The following is a 12,810-nucleotide window of genomic DNA, read 5'->3' on the forward strand; positions in this document are numbered from 1 at the left end:
AAATATCTGGCGCTTTGTGGCTCAGTCAAGTTGATACATAAAATTAACTGCCATAAATCACCAAAGATTTAAAGCCATATTAGACGAGGCCTCCAAAGAAGTGATGCAAGAACAAAATTCTGGGAAATTTAATGTTTGAAGACTCTAAACATTAGTGATATTCAACTAAAGAGGATTAGAATGAGTGTCCCATAAAAGCATGAGGAAACCAAGAGACAGTGATGTCCAAAAAGCCAAGTAAGTACTTCACAAAGTTGAGCTTAAGCACTATGTCAAAAACAGTGAAATGGAATGAGGGCAGAGACTTGCCACTCAGGACACGGAGATTTGGTTCAAGAGAAGATTGAAATTCTTCTACTCCTGACCATAATAGACCAAGAAGGGCAATTTAAAAGACTTAATCTCTCTACCATAAACAACTAAAAACCTGGATAAAATGTGTACATCACTTGTTTTTCAAACATTGAGCAATAGGTATCACAGAGCTCTAATTCCTGAGAAAAGGAAATAAACCAGGTAAGCCCTGCAATTCCTTTGGCTTTCCGCCTTGCGATAATATTTAGACAAAAGGGCAAGGATGAAAAACCCAAACAGAGCAATTAGATTTGGGAAGGTAGAGGCAGCTGGAACTATGGAGCAAATACCAGCAAGAAAGGTATTGCACAAAGAAAGATCAAGAAGTCTATAGAGGACTGGATCTGTTGTTGTAAGTAGGAGTAGCAAAGAATTACCAGAGAGCTGTAACCTGAATATTTACCCAGAGATTACACAAACTTTATAAATTTTGAGTCACAACCGGCCAGAATGAAGACTCCATTAAACACCTAGAGCATTCAATATGGACCTCAGAGGAGTAGGAGAACTAAATTAGACCAAAGTAAAAATCACTGTGAATACATGCTAACCAAGTTTACACACAAACCTTGAAAAGACAAGCTAATTTTCAAGTTACCTAGTTGCCTTCAAGAATCCAAATAAATGGAGAGATATAATATGTTCATGCATTTGAGGACTCAATGTTGTTATCTCTGAGGAAGGCATAAGATTTCTAGTATATTAAGCTATCAGTCCATTTGGCCTCCATTATTGTTCAAGCAGGTCATGGATTTGGGGGTATTTGGGGGAATTGGTTGGAATTTATACAATTCTTTGGAATATGTGCTACAAGGAAGGAAATTAGAAATGATTGGCCCCTGTGCAGAACTATGTAATGATACTCACTAAGAACTTTATTCTTGCTTGTGGCTGGCCTGGGTATAACAGATCCAGCATGGGACACATAATGTACCTATAGCCTAAGGCCCTTCTCTTGGGTGTTATGCTATGTACAGTTTTCTTCAGTCTATCATACGGTTATGTATCAGAATTCAATTAGAAAAACCAACCCATTATAAGTATTATAAGAATGAAGGATCTAGAATAAGAATATGAATTCACATGAATGTGAGACAACTGGGGAATAAAGGTCTAGAAGGGGAGTTTGAGTACTGGAAATACAGACACGAACCACGTCAATTTAGTGAGGGTGGAAAGGGCAGAGTTTTGGCGACCAGGCTTGAAGTGGGAGGCTCTGGTGGGAGGTTATGGAGCGGTCTATGGACACTGCTACTTGTGTGGAAGCTGTTGCCTCTGAGGAACCTGCGGCCTGCGCTCTGGGGTAAGCGTGGATAGTGGGCTTAGGGCTGCTATTGGCTATCAAGGCCCCAACCTGCAAGTTAAACTGGATGAAGAGTAGGAGGAAAGAAGAAAACAGGGAGACAAGAGAAAATGAGGTCCTGCTGGACACATCTGGGCCTGCTGGTTATGTTTGTGACCACCCAAACCTCTGACACTAGTGGCTTCTGCTCCCCTTCCACCTTCCACATCTCATGCAAGCTGCTTTTTTGGCCAACTCTAACCTAAATCTGTACCACTCAACTTTAGATAGGAGCAGTGGCACCAAACTCACAACACGAATCGGCACAAAAAGCCTGAAGACCTGTTGAGCGATATGGAACTCTTTGATGGAGTACTTTACATGATGCTGACTATATATGGACATAACATGAAATAAAATGGGGAAGGGTATTATCTATGTCAAAATCTTAGGTTACTTATGTAAGACCTCTGACAATGGACATGTGAGTTGGGCGTTTGTCTTTCTTTCTTTCTTTCTTTCTTTCTCTCTTTCTTTCTTTCTTTCTTTCTTCCTTCCTTCTAGATGTTTATTCATTTATCTTGAGAGAGAGGGAGATAGAGAGAGAAAGTGAGCAGGGGAGGGGCAGTGAGAGAGGGCGAGAGAGAGAGAATGCTAAGTATGTTCTATGCTGACAACAGAGTCTGACATGGGGCTTGACCTCAAGAACCACAAGATCATGATTTGAGCTGAAACTGAGTCAGACCTCCAACTCACTGAGCCACCCAAGCACCCCAGCTTTTGTCTATTTTAAAAGAGTGGCAAAATAACAGAATAAAAGTTTAAGGTGATAATGATCAGCTCATTTATTATACTTACCACATACCAGGCATTTCAAATACATTAGATATATGGACTTACTTAAGTCTGACAACAAACTGTGAAGGGAGTATTATTACCCCTATTAAATCCGGAGACCTGGAGACATTAAGTAAATTGTTGAAAGTCATATAGTTGGTCAATGGCTAAGCCAGGATTTGAATCCAGGTAGTACAGCGTCAGAGTTTGTGCATTAACAGTGATGATAATATGCCTGATGGAAAAAGGTGAAGGATATTGCAAAAGAAGAAAATGTATGGAGTATCAACTTAGATGCAAGCAGGTAATTCAAACAGCAGGATGATAAATGGACTGGTTTTGATTCATATTGAGTTCATAGATAATTTGAAGATAGAAAATTCCTGTAAAATTTTGAAAAGGGATTAAGCACATGGATCTCTAAGCTTAAAATGTTTTTCTCATGATGAAACTATAGGAATTCACTGTGATGCAAATAGAAGAACTTAGAAAATGTCTTAAGAGTCCAAGTTCATGTAATGTCCAGCAGAAAGAACATTAAGATGTATTCTTTAGGAAGAAGTAACAATATTTGATTACCTATTAAAGACCTAAGACTTTTCATATCTTCTTTGAAAATGTACATGAATTCTAATCCAACCCATCCCCTATCCCTGGACTCAAAGTCAGTGTCAAATTTAGCTCCTTCGTGAAGTCTTTCCTTTCTCCTTTCAATAAATTCAGGCATTCCTTCCTCTGGGTTTTCACAGAAAGTACTTTGTTCACACTTCTAACTTAGTGAGTATCATTACATTGACACTGGATGCTAATATGTGCCATGGATTCTGTAGTGCACAGTTTGCATATCCCTTTAGGACTCAGACATTTATTCTTCTAGCGGGAGGAAGGTCTGTCTGTTGACAACTTACAACTGTCCCTCCCCAAGCATTGCTCTCAGCTGAATGAAACAATTCACCCTGTCCCCCAGGAAATCTCACATTTAATAACTATTTGATGCAAAAGTACAAAGGCCTGGCCCATTTGCTCCACTTGGAGATGATTCTGAAGGGGCAGCCAAGCGTCAGAACTCCCTGGGGGACTGACTGAGTTTGCTGTTGCAACTGCACTACAGTTTGATTTCACCTTCTCCCCAGTGCCGCATCCTAGTTGTTGCAACCAGAAGACTCTCCAATAAATCTAAGTGCATTAAAATATACACTTTTATTTTTTAATAGTGATTTTTAATTTTTAATTTTTTTAAGTTTATTTATTTTGAGAGAGAGAGAGAATGAGAGAGAGAGCGAGCACGCATGAGCAGGGGAGGGGCAGAGACAGAGGGAGAGAGAAAATCTCAAGGAGCCTCTATGCTGTTAGCACACAGCCCTATGCAGGGCTCAGTCTCTTAAACCATGAGATCATGACCTGAGCCAAAACCAAGAGTCAGATGCTTAACTGACTGAGCTGACTAGGCACCCCTAATTTTGATTTCTTTCAATTGAGCCCTTTATTTTCAGTAAAAAAAATATAAATATGTTCAACTCTTAGGAATCATCAATGATGCACTGATTTTCATAATTCAGTCATATGATTTTGACTGATTTAGCACCTTTCAGATAAACACCAAATTCAAAAGCATATCTACAATACAGGGAGATTTACTGCATTTTTTTATGTTGTAAGACTCATACAATTGTTTCTTGATAGCAATTACGCTTTCCTGAAATTTAATTACTGCATTGAAAGTCAGACTACTTATATTGGGTCAATAAATGAAGGAGTGAATGATTGAATCAATTAATATGAAACTGAGGGATTCAAGACAAAATATCCTGTAAACATATTTTAGACCATGGAATTGTGATGCTTCAATTCAACTCCCTATAATGTTAAAAGAAAAAATAAAGCCATGGATTGCTAGGGAATTGACATTAGTCTGATAATACAAGGAAGAAAAGAAGAAAACAAAGGGTGATAAGTTAAATGTAGTATTTGAGACATTGAGAAATGTGGGCTGAACCAAGAACAACTTGGAAGGCTAAATAGATTTGTGTGGACTAAGGAATATTGAGATCTATTTACACGTCTATGTGTGTTAAATTCAAAACTATGAAAATTACCATATTCACTTGGAAACTTTGTAGGCCGGGGAACTTCTATGTTTTAAAAATGCATTGGTCATACCTGAAAGAAAAAAAAAAAAACCAATCATCAGAGACTCAGATAACTTCACCTCTGGGGATTAAAAAGTTAGCTATTCCAGCAGAAATGCATGGGCAATGGTCCTTAGGCAATGACTTGTTTCAAACTGTGACAGATTATATTGCTGGCATTAATCAGGCATGTGCATCATGATGCCTTGCACAGCTGCTTAAGGCCATGAAGCTTTATTTAGAAAACATAAATGTACATTTAGTGGATATGTTTATTTTTTACTTATTTCAAATACTTACAATTAAAGGGACCTAGTCTTCTAGTGGAATCACTGTACCATTTTAACATGAATTTTAGTAATGATTTTTTAAAAGATGATTTTATGATTCCCAAGACTTCAATGAAACAGCCTTGTAATCTTATCCAAAGCCATTTATAAACTTTGGATTCAAAATCAATCTAGACATTCCCTAGGTAAGAGTACTGGATATTTGTCAGGAATCTTGGCATGGTCAGGAATATTGCACAAGAACCATGTGTGTCTTTGTTATGAGAAATGATGTTGTAGAAAGAAGAATTATCTAGAGATTATCATTACTTACCATTATTCATATATTTAAATTAAATTCAAATATGAACTCATGGAAAACAGAACCCCTTTTATATAATTACAAATGAATTAATTCAGCAAAGTATAAAGTAGCCTAATCAATAAACAACATCCCTTCCTTCTAACTTTTAGCAGGATACACACGCCTCATAAAGTATGAGAGTTACATGAGTTGAATCAATATTTCTGAAACTAATTATCTGCTAGATTTTAAGAGATAGTTTTGTGAACAGATAAGTGCAAGCTAGTGGACAAGCGAAGCAAAATGACATTCGCTTCTAGCTAGACTACAATAAGGAAGAAAAACTAATTTTATGGTTTTAAGAAATGATTCAAAGTTCATTTTGTTTTTGTCAAAAATTCTCTAGGTTGTAAAATTAATATTTAAAAACAGACTCTGGGGTCACCTGGGTGGCTCAGTCAGTTAAACGTCTGACTCTTGATTTTGATTCATGTCATGATCTCACAATTTGTGGGATCAAGCCCCACCCTGGACTCTGCTCTGATAGCGTGGAGCCTGCTTGGGATTTTCTGTCTCCCTCTTTGCCTTACCCGCACTCATTCTCTCTCTCTCTCAAAATAAATAAACATTAAAAAATATATTAAAAACAGACTCTGAACAAACATAAATTTGAATAAATTCTTTCCCTGGAGATAATGGGAGTGGGACTCAATGCAGGGTATAGAGAGGGCCTGCCATCCATATATCCCTTTATATAAATGAGGAAAAAGTGTGCTTTGTATGCTTAATGATCATGCCATACACATAAGGAGAACATCATTATCACATCATCATCAACAGCAACAACATAGCAATAAAATCACTCCATAAAGAAGAATTCCCAAAAGGCTACGGATCTACTCTTAAAGTCAAGTAATAATTTCCAGAGGCTTAAGAAAACATCTTGAATCTTTCAACTTTATTCTCCTTTAATGCTGACTTACAGGCATGAAAAGAATCTTCTCCAATATAATCTAGTGTCTGTAAATAACCTCACTGCTCAGGGGAACCTCAAGGATATTGTAGGACCCAAATGCAATACCATTATGTGAGAAAGCACTGTCATGATAACTGGACAATCACAACTGCCTGCATATTAACCAATATACTTCTATATAATCCATTGCCCCCCCCCCCAATTGAAACAAATTAGATATCTCAATTAAACTTTATATTTTGAGGTACTTGTATTTTCACAGGTAGTTGCAAGAACTAATGCAGAGGAATCTCATGTATCCTTTATGTTTATCCCAATGGTAACATTTTACAAACCCAACCTAAAATATCACAGAGTGTTGACATTGATACAATCAAGCTACAATTTATTTCCCTGCAAGGACCCCTCAGGCTGGCCTTTTAAAACCAAGCCTACATCTGTCCTGTCCCTGACCCCTCATTAACCCTTGGCAGCCAATAATCTGTTTTATATTTCTGTAATTTTTTCATTTAAAAAAGTGTTCCATAAATAAAATTATACAGTCTACAATCTTTTGTGATTGGCCTTCTTTCTCCCCACAGAGCCTTATTCTCTGGAAATTCACCCAGGTTTGTTTTTTTTTTTAATTTTTTTAAACATTTATTTATTATTGACAGAGAGAGAGAGAGCATGAGCATGGGAGGGACCAAGAGAAGGGGAGACACAGAATCTGAAGCAGGTTCCAGGCTCTGAGCTGTCAGCACAGAGCCACAGAGCCCGACGTGGGGCTCGAACTCATAAACCAAGAGATCATGACCTGAGCCGAAGTCGGACCCTTAACCCACTAAGCCACTCAGGCACCCCAACCCAGGTTGTTTTGTACATCAATAGTTTGTTCCCTCTCGTTTAGTATTCCATGGTATGGATAGACCATAGTGGGTTTAGCCTGTCAGCCACTGAAAGACATCTGCTTTTTCTTCCATTTTTTGGCAATTAGGAATAAAACTGCTATTAAACATCCATCTACTGGTATTTGTGTGAACATAAGTTTCAATTTCTCTAGGATAAATGCCCAAAAGTACAGTTGCTGGGTTGTATGGTAGTTGCTTGCTTTAAGAGAGTGTAAATGTGTTTTACAGAATAACTTTATTATTTTTATTCCCACCAGAAATGTATGAGTGACCAAACCTCCATATCTTCATTAGCATTTGGTATTGTCACTACTTATTTTAGTTATTAATAGGCGTGTGGTGATAGTTTGTTTGGTAGTTTATACTTGTAGTTAATATTTGCATTTTCATAATGGTTAATGATGTTAAATAGCTTTTCGTGTGCCATCTGAATATTCTCTTTGTTGAAATGTTTTCACATCTCTTGCCTATTTCTAATTGAATTATTGTTATCATTTTTTTAATACTGAGTTTTGAAAGCTCTTTATGTGTTCTGAATACTCAACCTTTGTTAAATTGTAGTCTGCAAATATTTTCTCCCATTTTTTTTTAGCTTACCTTTTTACCTTCTTAATATGGTCTTTCTCAGAGTGAAAGTTTTTTATTTTGATGAGATCAAGTTGATCAGTTTTGTTGTTTTTGTTTTTTTTTTTTATGGTGTGGTTTTGGTGTATAAACAGTAACTTTATGCTGGAGAAATGTGACAAACATTATCTCAGCCAGTTTATCAAAGTCAGCATCAACAATGGTAAGACATGTTGATAGTATGTACCCTTGATAATCATGTGATGAAAATTATACTTTATCTTTGTGTTTCCTTACCTCAAAAAGACACACCCTAGTCTTATCATGAGAAAAACAGCAGACAAATCCCAGTTAAGGGACATTCTACTAAATACCTGTCAAGGTCATCCAAACAAGAAAAGCCTGAGAGATTGTCACAGCCAAGGGAAGCCTGAAAAAGCATGACAATTGAATGTGTGGTATCCTGAATAGGATCATGGAACAGAAACTGTACATTAGGTAAAAATAATGAAATATGGATGAAGCATGGACTTAAGCTAAATATAATTTATCAATATTGGTCCATTAGCTGTAGAAAATGTATCATACTAATGCAAGATATTTATAAGAGGGAATTCTAGGTGTTTGTTATGAGAACTCTCTGATTTGTCTTCATAATATAAATCTGTAAATCTAAAACGTTTTAATATAAAAATGTTATTTAAGAAATATGCATTTTTTCTCCAGCTCTGTCCACTGAAAATGGCTATGTGAAACAGTGAACAGCATAATAACAAGAATCACCCTAGTGCCCAGTGGGGCAGAAGGGACAAAAAAGTTGTGTGATGAATAAAACACATTTCCTTTATTATTTTCCCTAATTTATATGTGTTTGAAAATTCCAAATTTAAAAATTCCTTGAAATGGCAATGTTGTGTAATGAGCATTGCCTTTTATGACCTGAGATTCGTTATAACTGGGGACAGCTGAACTGATATCATCTGTACGGTAACATGTGGTATAGCCATTACCCCACTAGTAACCACCCATTCCCAAGCCTGTAGGAGAAACCAACCAGGCTCTCCTGGAGACCATGAATTGTGAATCAAATCTATTTTAGCTAATGAAATGATCACAATAATTTTCAAGGAAAGTATTATACTTAGAGAGGTACTAAAGCCTACTTCTTCCATCAGATGGTTTTCCTGGCTCGTGTTTTATAGAAGAATCTTCAAAACTGATGTCTATGATTCTAGACAAAAGTTTGCTTTTTGTGGACAAAATATGTAAGTACAATAAGCTATTTATAAATGTAAATTCAGATGGCGCCAGGCACAAGGTAGGCAAATTGTGTTCTGGTTTTTGTTGCAGGAGCCATGTGTAGATACACACCTCCTGGCCAGGGACTCTGCTAGCCAAAGGCTTGAGTCACTATGTAGTTGCTCAGCATCCCGTGAAAGCGCCAAAGAGCCTATCACAATTTTTCATTGATTCTTTTGCTTAGGCACCAGCCTCTTTCCCTCTTATTGCCTCATATTTGACACATATTTTAAGGTTATTCACTTTTTCTTAGTTTTCTTATTTTTATTTTTGAATTTTCAAATATATGTATATATATACATATATACATATATACACATATGTATATATGTATGTATATATATGTATATACATACATAAACAGAGAGGGTATATATATATATATATATATAAGCAGAGAGGGTATATCGATCATTCCGTTTTACATATCATCAATGCCAATAGATCATTTTCATCTACAACCCTTGCCACAATGGGCACTCAGGTACTTGTTGATATTATTTGGTCATTTCTCTAGAGATTTTCAGTGATCAGAGCTAGGAAACATTTTTAGTCCATTATGGAGTCAGCCTAAAACTTTTACCCAGAGCCTGGGGGAAAGTTTTGTATGAGATTCAGTGATGAAGTTGGACATCAGGAAGATTTCATGGAAAAAAAAAAGGAGCTCCCATTAAACACGTTTAAATGCTGTTCCTTTAAGGAAGTGCCACTCTGAAAAATAATCCTGTTTGTTACTTCACATTGAATGTCATGTCGTCTCTGTTAGATTTCCTATATAATGCTTTTTGTTTTTTAGTATTTATGCTCAAAATGCAATTTAAAAAAAAAGAAGCAAACGAATACAAATGAATTTTAAAAAATAGCTGGCAAGAATACAAACAAAGTTTTCCATCCCATCCAGCACATGCTTTCAATGTCAGATATGGCTTTTGTGTGGGGTTCTTCATATGTAAAGAAGACCTATGAGGTCAGCTAGTACAGATTTTCTATTTTTCACATCACTGAACTAACAAAACTACAGATTCCCATTTCATTAACATGTTAGAGAAAAACCAACCTCTCTTTTCTATTCATTTTCTTTTCATAAGGATTGCCTTTTCTTTTGTGCTTCCCTGAAATATGAAAACAGTGTTCCTGTACCAAATCACTATACTGTAGCATGCAAGCACACAAACGCTAGTATAGTGTGAAATGAAATGATGAAAATGTGCTATAATCCCCACATTGTAATGCAAACCTATAAATGAAGATCACACAAACACTAGCAAATTTGTAGAATAAGAGAAGTTTGACAGAGTTGCATGCATTTCTACGTATTTTTGTTATTTATATGTCTGATGATTTTGCCCCAAATGTTTTGACTGAAACAAACATTTTGAAGTTTGACAGAGTTGTCAAAAAACTACGTATTTTTGTTATTTACATGTCTGATGATTTTGCCCCCAAAATGTTTTGACTGAAGTGTTTCATGCTTATAACATTATTAGGAATCCATGATTCCAAATCCTGTCTTTAGAATGAGGTCTTTAATTACATATAATGCTGTCATTTCCTAAAACATTAATAATATATGTATTAAAAAATTCACAAACTGTGGTCCCACTACATTGGAAGTTGAAATTGAAAATTAGCCATTGGGAATCCCTCAGGGCACTAAACTATCAGGCAAAGAAAGGGTTGCCTTACAGACTGGGAAAAGTGTTTCTTTCTTTTTTTTTTTAATGTTTATTTTTGAGAGAGACAGAGAGGGAGACAGAGTATGAGTGGGGGAAGGGCAGAGACAGAGACACAGAATGAGAAGCAGACTCCAGGCCCCAAGCTGTGAGCACAGAGTGCATCATGCGGGGCTTGAACTCATGAGATCATGACCTAGCAGAAGTCAGCCGCTTAACCGACTGAGCCACCCAGGTGCCCCTGGGGAAAGTTTTTCTAATTACCAAGGAGATATTTGAGTGCTGCTCTCTGATATGGATTTGAAGGAACCTTGCCATCTTTTCAGACTCCAGGGAGTTTTCTAGGGAAGTTCTAGGGTTTTCATTTCACAATAAAAACATTTCATGGCAGGTCTTCCAACGCTCTAGGTTTGGTGTTTCACTAAGCAGGTAAAAAATGCCAACCAGCTTCAGCTGAAAGTAAAGGGAACATGGAATTAATGGTGAAACAGGGGTTTTTAAAGACCAATGTGGCCTCATAACCAGTTCCGTATATGATGACTACAGCAGCAATGGATATTTTATTTTTTTATTATTATGCACACATTAATATATTAACCCTGATCTCATCCCTTTCTTTCCCATATTATTTTTTGGTGATAACAACTTTAAAACTCAGTTTTTCTATGATATAATGTTAACATTGAATTGTAATTGAACTAAAACAAGTGTTACTATCATAAAGTGACTTTGGGGATCTTGTACCTTCAGGTTTTGAGAGGTGAATGTCTTCATTTGCATTAAAATTGGCTGCAACTTATCATCAGATTGATATTGTTGTTGCAATGAAATAATTATTACTTATTTTTGTTATGCTTAAGCTCAAATGTGCAAGAGAGTATCTTGACCTATAAAAAGGGTGTCACATGGCTAAATATCAGCTTTGCGAAGGCTTCTCCCAGAGATCCACATGCTATCCACACAGCCCTTCTTCCAGTAGTTTCCTCAATGCAGGGAATGGTAATTCCTCACAGGAACTCATCTCTGAGTTTCTTCAACATCCATTTATAGCTCTTCCACAATCCAACACTTGAGTAACCAATTTTCTATATTAAATTTCTTGTGTTTAAGACTCATGGGTTGGTTTCTATATCCCTAGGTATATTGATAACTTCTATTTTTAATGATACCAGATACAAATGGATTAAATGAACATTTATCTTATAGTCATCCAATTATGTTAAAATTGCTGAATAGCCTGAGAAGGTCCTTACATGGATCTGCCCTTAGAATAACTCACGGCATTACAAAATATCATCCATTCCTTTATATCACATATGGGTTTTACCTTGTGGTTATTGTGAATAATGCCACATTAGACACTGATACACAAGAATCTTTTGAGTTCCTTTTTCACTTCTTTTTAGTATATACCCAGGAGTAGAATTTCTGGGTCACATAGTAATATGTTTAGTTTTTTGAGAAACTTCAAGCTGTCTTCTACAGTGGCTGTGCCATTTTACATTCCTACTATCAATATATGAAAGTTTCAGTTTCCATTATTTTTTATTTTTATTTTTTTTAGAGAGAGAGAAAGCAAGCAGGGGAGAGGGGCAGAGGGAGATAGAGAGAGAAAAAGAGAGAATCTTAAGCAGGTTCAATGCTCAGCACAGAATCTAACCAAACGTGGGGTTCAATTCCATGACTCTGGGATTATGACCCGAACCAAAATCAAGAATCAGATGCTCAATGGGCTGAGGCACCCAGGCACCCCTCTTATGATTTCTTCTTTGAACCACTGGTTGTTTAATGTTTTAGTTTCCACATATTTGTGAATTTTCCAGTTTAACCTGCCTTATGGATTTCTAGTTTCATCCCATTGTTATCAAAGAAGACACTTTGTATTATTTCAATATTGTAAAATCTATTGAGACTTATTTTATGGCCTAACATGGTATTTCCTAGGCAATCCTTAATGTACATTTGAGAAAAATACGTAGCTGCTGTTGTGTTGAGTATTCTATTGGGTCTATTAGGCCTATTTGATTGATAGTGTTGTTCAAGTTTTTTATTTCCTCATTGGTCTTCTGTCTAAATGCGTTATCTATTATTGAAAGGAATGCATTGAAGTCTCCAACTATTATTGTAGATATGTCTGTTTCTTCTTCCAATTTTATCAATGTTTGATTCATATATTTTGGGACTATGTCTATAATTATATCTTGATAAATTGATCCCTTTTTTAATATATAAC

The sequence above is a fragment of the Panthera pardus genome, unplaced genomic scaffold, assembly GCF_024362965.1.
Source record: "Panthera pardus isolate Hobbes unplaced genomic scaffold, ASM2436296v1 HiC_scaffold_13, whole genome shotgun sequence".
Classification (NCBI taxonomy): Eukaryota; Metazoa; Chordata; class Mammalia; order Carnivora; family Felidae; genus Panthera; species Panthera pardus.